At 34.3% G+C, this 9,817-nt stretch overlaps 2 long non-coding RNA genes across 2 annotated transcripts; one reads left to right on the top strand and one right to left on the bottom strand.

The window, feature by feature from the left end:
- Positions 1 to 2,730: 2,730 nt before the first annotated feature.
- LOC125661027 (uncharacterized) lies at positions 2,731 to 5,529 on the bottom strand. The gene is made up of 5 exons (XR_007364631.2): positions 5,366 to 5,529; positions 5,219 to 5,260; positions 4,583 to 5,117; positions 4,251 to 4,408; positions 2,731 to 3,537 (listed from the first exon to the last, which is right to left on the bottom strand). It is a non-coding gene; the product is annotated as an uncharacterized LOC125661027 (long non-coding RNA).
- A 1,661-nt stretch (positions 5,530 to 7,190) lies between these two features.
- LOC130049487 (uncharacterized) lies at positions 7,191 to 8,205 on the top strand. The gene is made up of 2 exons (XR_008798003.1): positions 7,191 to 7,301; positions 8,063 to 8,205. It is a non-coding gene; the product is annotated as an uncharacterized LOC130049487 (long non-coding RNA).
- Positions 8,206 to 9,817: the final 1,612 nt, after the last annotated feature.

Raw genomic sequence — 9,817 nt, 5'->3', positions numbered from 1 at the left:
TGTATCAATGCACATCAAAAATGTCAATATTGTATACCATTTTTTACTTTTCTAATTTGTTTCAACTCTAGATCTAGATGTTTACTGATCATGAAAAGGGAGGTAACCCATTCATGAATAGCGGTATGTTTACTTTTTGAAAATAGTGACCTTTCATTACGAATACCTAGAATTAATTACTGTAAATCCATAATTAAAAGTTTGAAAGAATCCTTAAATTCAGTTTCAGTTAAAAATCACTCGCATGCTATTCCTTCCTGAATTAGATTATCTTATCTGTATTCAGCTCTATTCAAATGTGAAACGAACATATATTTTTTAAAAAGTTTATATCAGACGAGTGACATGCAATCAGTCTCTACGGACTGTGCTTTGTGTTTGTATTAACATTCCTAAGTAAACAAGGGCGGAATACTTAAATGAGATATGCTGTCAGAATAAACTACAAAGATAACACACAAGTTATCATACGTCTTTTGTTTTTGCCATTTTTATATCAAATAAGTAACGTTAGGTATTACATCTATTCTTAAGATGTTTAGTGTGTACATTATTTTACGTCACACATTCGAGATTTGTTTTCGTCACTCGGATTGAGACGTCCCCAGGAAACATAAGCCCATTCTTACAGACAGGAACAGTGAACATCAATTCCATTCAAACCATTTAATCTGTGTTTAAGTATCTATTTTTTTTTATGAATATTCAATGGACTGGTTTCGTTTTCCCCATGCTCTTTATTTGTTAATTTCCGGACTAGTGGGGAAATAGCTACACCGTAGATTAAAGCTAATCATTGTTGTTTTATGTCCAACTTTGAAAATAAAAGATTATTGCTATTATTATCAGGAAAAAAGGATCATTTTGTTCCACTGGAAATAGAACAATCCTAACTAAAAAATTGAAATTGATCACATGTATTTTAATGTTACAATGTACAAGATTAGACGAAATGTAACCGGAAATGGTCACTATATCAAACTTTGAGGCAGTGTTGATAGATGGCACCGCTGTTCATCTCATGGATACTGTCACTATAATTGCAAAAATAATCCCAAGTGGTTTTTAAAAGTTTGAGACAAGACGATCTGTAACCGATGTAAATTACAAGCTATAAATAGGTTACCATGTCATGCATCCTTGAAATGTGGACAAAACTGACGAACCTAGAGCTTACAAGATGAATAAGCTAGTTGGTTGTATGTTCTTAAACTCCCCGCTCGAGAAATTTTTCCTCACCTGAAAAATGTCACCATTGCCGGTGAAGGAATGCAAAATTTAGGTTTATGCTCGGCGCTTACGGCCTCTTTAATTGGGAGGGATATCTATCGTAACACACCTGCTGTGACACGAGACTTCGGTTTTTGCGGTCGCATCCGAAGGACCGTCCCATTTAGTCGCCTCTTATGACAAGCAAGGGGTACTGAGGGCCTGGATCTTCACGGGAAATAATAAATTGGAATATATACTGTATGGGATTATGGTATATCAGTGTCTAATTCAGTCGATGTATTGACTTAGTATTTCAACCTTGAACATTTCAGAATTTGCACATTTACCCGTGTTGTGTTGTTTAAAGAAAATAAATAGTAATTAATGAAGTAGGCTATATTACAGAAGCAATACACTAAACACATTTGTCATTGACTATTTGTATTTGATATGCACTTCACAGTTATTGTATTAATGCATTGTACACCATGCATATTGTAACCGTCTACTCTTATCAACATTCTTTTGGGGATGCGGAGAATAGAAAATATTTTACCGCTCATTTCTGAGACATGACCGATAAGAAACGAGATATTCATTGGGAACTTTATTGATCTGGTTTTTTCTTTCCAATGGAGAAATAGAAAATATATTCTTTTAATTCAAATTCTGACCACAAGTCATGGCAACCTTTGTCTGCACGCTCTAGCAAAATGAAAAAAGGCTTCTCCTGGTTATAGATGGTGAAGATAACAAACAGTGATGCATTTTATAAATCATAAAAATAATACAAGATCTAGGGGAGTAAGGATCCCCTGGTGACCAGCCAAATATGTGCCTTAAGCAGAATAATTTATGGTAAAAGTAGATATATAAAGAGCGGATATACAATTGGTATCTCATTAATGAAATCGTTTAGCGAATGATTAATGAAATTTTCTCTAAAATTAATACTCATTATCATCCATGTGTCGATTCCACATTCCCCTATGAACTTGAAACAAGACACCACAGAATCTTACACTTTTGCTTCATAGTTGGATATTTTATTCCAGATGGATGCTAACGGCAAACTAACTACTCAGATTTATGACAAACGAAGTGACTTCAGGTTCTTCATTGTCAACTTCCTATATTCATGTAGTGAAATTCCATTATCAGAAGGATATGGTGTTTATGTCCCCCAACTGATGCAATACACAAGAGCATATAGGAATTGAGATTGATCGGTGTTCGCCATCTTCATCTTTTCATTTTTTTGAATAGTTCTTACTCAATAGGTAGGCATAACCATTGATGTAGTTGAGGCTGACTCTGATCAATGAGTAATTTGCTGTGCCTTAACAATATAAAAGTTTTATTAGCGTGTATCCAATAATATTGTAGATCATAGTAGTGATACTAATAGTATAGCGACTTACGTTTTGAGTATAGAAGTATTCGGATTGCGTAAATATGATTTTGAAAGTGAGAATCCATCTTCAAATGATCACAAAAGTTACTAACCAATCCTTATCTCTTTGGTCACTTTATGCTGATATGTTTATTGATGACAACTCAGTGCAATCTTAAAGAAAACGAATAAACAATAATGTAGCGACACTGTTTTATGACATTTATACAAACACAGTCATCCATTGCTGCCATTGTACGAGCTATTTATCTTACGTATCTATCTTTGCAGCAGCTGTTTTCTTTTACATTCCCGAGAAACAATGCACATAATGAAACACATCAAATGAACAAGTATAACAGAATATGCTGTTATTGAGAAGTCGTCCACGTAACCGGAAAATATATGGGATGTAATGGCAAGCAGAATAGTGGTCATGTAGAAAAAAATGTAATACGCTATATACACAACCTTTCTAGGCCATATTTGGCAAAACGCCCAAGAATGACAAAATGATATGTTAACAAATATGCCCAATAAGAGACTAGATTTCAATATAGGTTTCTATATATGACTGTTGTATATCAAGTTCTTATGGTGAAGTTTTTGGAAACAAATAAAAGAAATGATACTCAAGACAAATAAATTCCCTCCAATGATATACATCAAGGTTTGCAAACCAATGACGGATGCGAAAGTGCCAAACATAACGACCCGGATGAATATCTCGAGAGACCTTGCCAGGTATAAAGACAAGATATAGAATATTTTTCGTAAGAAAGGTATACATATATTCCTACATAAGTTTATGTCTAGGGTTCTTGACATTGAAGCTTTGTGGTCCTCGTGATCGAAATCTTTCGTGGCGTAGCACAGACCCAGAGACGTTGATATGAAATTGATGATCAAGGACCAGTCTGTATTGCAGAGATCTGTAAATGACAGACATATATTGTTATGTAATATCATTACCACACATATGAAATATTCATTTTTAGCATAGATGGTAAATATGTCTCTTGCTCTATTGACTGACAACATGTACTTGTAATGATATGGTTTCAGAGGCGGATCCAGCGTCGGACGAACGCCCTCCAATATATTGTTCATTCTTTATATAGAAATATTTCCAAAATACTAAAATATATGCGCCTTATGCAAAGTGAAAATAACGAACTGTGATCAATCTCATAACTCCTATAAGCAATACAAAATAGATATATGGGTATTCACGGACCCCTGGACACACCAGAGGTGGGATCAGGTGCCTAGGAGGAGTAAACATCCCCTGTTGACCGGTCACACCCGCCGTGAGCCCTATATCCTGATCAGGTAAACGGAGTCATCCGCAGTTAGATAACGAACAGTGATCAATCTCATAACTCATATAAGCAATACAAAATAGACAGTTGGGCAAACACGGACCCCTGGATACACCAGAGGTGGGATCAGGTGCCTAGGAGGAGTAAGCATCCCCTTTTCGCGAGTCACACCCGCCGTGAGACCTATATCCTGATCAGGTAAACGGAGTCATCCGCTTGTATGTTATATGCAATATGTGGCTTGAATTGAAGATGTATTAACACACAATACTTTGTCACTCCTATATATCCATAAATATTTCATTGAATGAAAATTCACTTACTAATGTATAATGTTTCATGTTTATTCTTTAGATACCATTGGAGTACCATCTGCGGGGTCCCTTCTAACGCTGCCTCAATAAGCCAAAGAAAAGACAAAGATTGTAGGTACCACCTTTTTCTCCAGCTTTTCTTACCCATAAGTAGAGTCCAACCCAAACTGCAAAAAAGAGTACATCACACAAAACTAAAAATGTTTCCGTCATAATGTATCCAAATTCGCGGTCTATGAAAGAGGTTGACATCAATATTGCAGATATCTTTCTTATGGCTTTTATTTTATTCTCATGTTTTGTTATATCTTTAATAAAATGCTATAACGTAATATACTCACATGCAACTTTTTAGAAATGGACAAAACACTAAGAGCAAAAGAGCCAGACGAGTGCGCTTTTTGGAAGGACTCAGGCGGGACCATAGATGATAGAACATCACTAGATACTATGTTACAGTTGACACAAGGATGGATGACATATAGAGCAGTGCGCATATCGTTCTCTTAGTGTTCATGTAATGGACAACCATGAACACGTCTTCACAGACATCTACTGCATCGACAATGATTAGAACTAATATAGCACACGTATGGACACAGTTAGTACCACATCTGTTTGATGGCTCTTCAACCGATGTAGGCGAGCCACACCTATCTCCCGGACCTGGAATGTTATATTCTCTTTGACATTTCTTACTGACTGTTGGTAGTTCGTTTCCTGTCACTGTGTGTTTTTCTGATATGTTATATTCAGGCAGTGGCTTCAGTTTCCTCTTGAAGATCATTATGAGGAGAAATAGATGAGGAATCAATCCTCCAGAGACACCGAAACATATTTTCTGTTCCTCAGCAAATACAAGGCTCTCAAGTAGAACTGAAAATAATGATTGAAAATTAGATAAACTGCATTTATCGTTCCGTGATGGTTTCATTTATTCATTGATTAAATGTAATATAGTAACTAAAATAGCAAACCAGAGTTGTTCATCAGTCTTCAATAGCTGGCTTTCGACGTTTCTAAATGTAGAGAAACAACTGTAGATTCAGGTACACTATTGTCATAATAATGAAATGATAAAAAAGTTTGTTGTTTTTTAAAATAAAGGGTTAATTTGATGAAACCTTAAAATCCAAGATTCTTGATGACGTCGCGATCCTCAAATGCTGAATTGCACAATGTGTCGAGTTGAATACAACTAAATTATGTGACGTCACAATGTGAATGAAAGTTTTGTTAAACTGCAATAGAAAGGAAATGTTAGTAATGGTCTGCGTAATTAATTTTGTAATTAAATAAGCAAAAATGTAGACATGGTGAGTATAAGATGCAGTTACATCTAAAGCTACGTGCACGTCAAATCCAATAAATGATATATCCAAATACCCTGTATTTATACAGATTTACATGTGCATACACTACGGTATCACATAGGTAATCTATAAATAACCCCGGAATACCCGTGATATTTACAAAAATCAACACTTTATCAGTCTGGTGTGAATGTTAAAGATAAATTCACGGGAAATTAGTGACACTTTTTATAGTACAGACACAGACACTTTGATATAAATAGGACTTTGTCATATGTTCGTATCTCCCATGGTCCCTGTGATATATGCTATATAAATATTATCTAAGCAGATCAAATTATGTCAGCCTGGTTTGGCTATTTTTGTCTTTTGAGTTTACAAGCCTTCACAACGTCCAAGTGTCTTTTATACGCACAATAAATATTTTCACTGCAGTGTACCCATTTTTGACAAATGAAATATAATAAATCAAAAGCCTTAGAGGGGCTAATTTTATTCGACGCGCATGAATCGTGCTCAATGTTTTTCACTGTGGTACGAAACACTCAAATGAGTTTGATTTCCTTTGCTTTTTAGCTTTATCGCTTGTTTTTTTACGGAAATGGCTAACGCAAATATTGGGCCCAATCATCTTTTTTCAAAAACAATAAACTAATGACACTTAGTGTCTTTTAGGTATCGATAGATATATAATTGCCCTAAACGGTTTAGATTTATATGAGAATTCACAATTTTAGGTACTAAGATACAACACACAGTGATTTCCACTTTTATGACAAATATTTATTTCCTAAATAAATAAATAATATCAATATTTCAAAAGTGTCTAAATATTAACTTCTTGGCAAAAAACAGTAAATATGATTAATACTAAATTAAGACATAATCGTGTGCTTCACAATGATTCACACCGAAAACAACATCGTTGATTCTCCTAACTGTGATTGTTGTATGAGAGAAGATGCACATAATTTTTTCTTTGTTTGCAAAAGATTTTCAGTAGTAAGATATGTTATGTTTATCGATCTCTTTCAAATAAAAGAATTATTTATTTTTAATACACGGACTTTACTTTGGGACAGTGACAATTTGGGGTATGGAACCAACAGCAATGTTTTAATGCTCTTCACAAAATATTGAATCTAAACATATTATCATGTTAGCAATTCATTATATGCTCAAGATACCTGTATTTACTTTGTATATACATATGTTTTACCAGGGTATAACTATTGATATCAATTAATCTTAGGTGAGAACCTTGTAAGTTGTAAGAATTTGTGTTCAAACCTATTGTATATTATATACTTTGTATATGCAATAAATTATGTTCAAATCAGATATTTATAAGAGTCCCACCCTAGTGTCTAAATATTAATCAGCAGTCAGACTTTTATCAATTATTATATACATACTTTAGTAAATCCTGCTCAAATTGTTCATATAATATTTTTTTTCAATATATTTACCTCGCCTTGGCCCATTCAAAGTTACTACACCCCGCTCCCTCCCCCTCCGTGCCTTCAAAAATATTTCTCCAAATGACATATTAAACCGAAACCACGCATATTCATCTTCAATCATAAAATGTTTATTTGTTCTGTCCCACTTGTTATCAATAAAGTTGATGAAACTTAGTCCAGCGATACGTTTTGTAGTATGAAGTTGTTAATGTCACAAAAGACGGCACCATGATGAAGTCGCCCATCGTATCAAGTACCAACTGGGAGGTAGTGCACCTGATCAAGTAAGTTCCTTCTCCAACAGGTAAGGAAAAACAATATCTGTCTCATATCCTTTTACAGTTTTCATGTCATAAAGTGATATAAAAAAGTTTATGGTTATATTTTATGTATAAAAAAAAACACCCACCCACTTAAAACAGATCTGATGAAAGGAATTTTGGAATTGTCTCAATGTCTGTCTTGAAAACAAATCCACACAATACTGTATTGATGGACCCTCCACCTCCTCACCCCACCCCCTTCCCCCTACACTCGACCCCTCCCCAGTTTTGTATACTGTGTAAACCGGTGTATGTGGTATTTTCAGGTTTATGCAAATTCAATTTCAAACAAGTTGTACCAATTACGAGATTTATTATAAAAGGAAACACATTGACACCATCATCAGATCATATGAATGATTTTAAGGCCACTGAAACAAAAATAAAATGTAAATTCGTGCAAAGAGCAATGAATGACTTAAAATGATATGAGTTTGAATTCTGGTCTTGTTATTTGCTTTTGTAACCCATCTCTTTGCATTTGCTGTCTTAAGACTCTTAAACTTATGTGTCAGGGGATACATATTCTGGAATTATGTGTCTTGGAGAGTGAACACATACATGAAGGGATGAATGTGGTAGTCAGCCCGTAGCCAGCCTGAATAGAGGATTTAGCCTACCTTTAATCCCGGTCTAGTCTGGTGCATTTCCTCCAGCTCTTTTACATATTTGTAGAACTTTATCATTACATACACTTATTGGTGAATTTCTTTCTTTTGTAGGGGATATGAATAACAATGATATGAAGCCCGCATCGTAGTGATTAGTGATTGGGTTTTTCATAAAGAATCGGAATTATGAAGAATTTCGTTACTTTAAAGAAATAAATGTGACATTTTCATTGAATAAAAATACCATCCACATATCAGTTTGTAATGTACGTTTTAATCAAACAATCATGGCCATTGTAATTCAGTTCTGTTTTACTTTAAGAAGATATACATTTTTTATAATGGCTGACTTTCTTTTACTACATGTATATGAAGGAAAAGATAGATAGCAGCAATATTTGTATATCCCTTTGAAATATAATCATCTAGCTGGGTAGCTCAGTCGATTAACGTATTAACTGATTATTGTGATGGATCAAGTCCAGCTGGTTTTGATTTTTTTTCCAGATTACTTTCTACTAAATTCGCATTTTATGACCGAATAATGTAAATTTGAAACTTTTCAATTTCAAACTATTTTACATATCCACTTTTTATCCATATCAAATTTCTCTGGTGTGTTATTTGTCCTTAGATTGGAGCCATTCATTTTCAGCTACTAATGTATTTTTTTTTTGTCTAATGTGAGTACACTTCAATACATAGAGGAGGAATCAACATGGTGATTATTTGTTATGATTAGTGCGAGCATATAAAAGTAACAGTAGGGTTAAAAATAACTTTTCCATGTTTCACTTCGTAATCACTTTGAATAAAACAGATTTTTATCAGGATTAATTAATGTATGTACATGTTAGGTGTTTTAAAATTATGTATAGGAGCAATATGAATGAATCATAGACTTTTTGTCTAATGTTTGATGAAAGGTGAAGATAAGGAACAGTAACCAATCTCATAACTCTCATAAGGAATACAACATAGAGAATTGACTAGGAGGAGTAAGCATCCCCTGTCGACCGGTAAAACCCGCCCTGAGCCCTATAAGTTGATCGAATATAAGAGGTTATTCGTAGTCAAAATCAGTGTGCTTAGAACGGTCTAACAATTATTTGCTTTCAGGCGCGTATATATATACATTTTTAGATTTATTGATGTGTAGATTCTCGTTCATGTTTATTTTTGTCCAATGAAAGCAATTGTAATATATAACATTGTAATTATTTGCAAATAAGAGATTTGAGAATCTAAATTTCGCTGTGATTTAAATTTAAATCAATGTAAAGGGTCACATTGCGGTTATAACAATATTGTTTATCAGTACAGCCTGTCATTTGGTTAAATGCTGTTCGACGTGTTTCATACCGATTGTTAGTCCGTTGTTTAATACACTGATTCCGACAACGGATTACTATGTTTTCCCCAGCAATTTGTACCACTCACGGCGGGTGTGATCGGTTAACAGGGGATGCTTACTCCTCTTAGGCTCCTGATCCTACCTCAAGTATATCCAGGAGTCCGTGCCCAAACCTTACTTTTGTATTCCTTAAATGAGATTGATCACTTTTCGTTATCTTCACCTTTCAAATCAATCTTAAGAATAATAATGCCGACTTATGTAAGCAAAATGAATCCCCCGCACAAAATATGCTTTCTGTCGACTTGTCAGGTCGTGATGTTGACTTGGCAGATATAAAGATGGTAAATGGCATTAGCATATTATGATTAGGAGATAACAAAGATATGAACGAATGTTTTTATCGCAAGTAAGTTAAGGACTTCCATAGCTAAATACACTATAATTGGCTTGAAATTACACCTCGAATTCATAAATGTTACGGTTAAACACCGAAACAATACTTCCTATAT

This window comes from Ostrea edulis, chromosome 8, assembly GCF_947568905.1.
Source record: "Ostrea edulis chromosome 8, xbOstEdul1.1, whole genome shotgun sequence".
Taxonomy (NCBI): Eukaryota; Metazoa; Mollusca; class Bivalvia; order Ostreida; family Ostreidae; genus Ostrea; species Ostrea edulis.
Note: the sequence above shows the minus strand (reverse complement) of the source record. Positions and strands in the feature narration are given on the sequence as shown.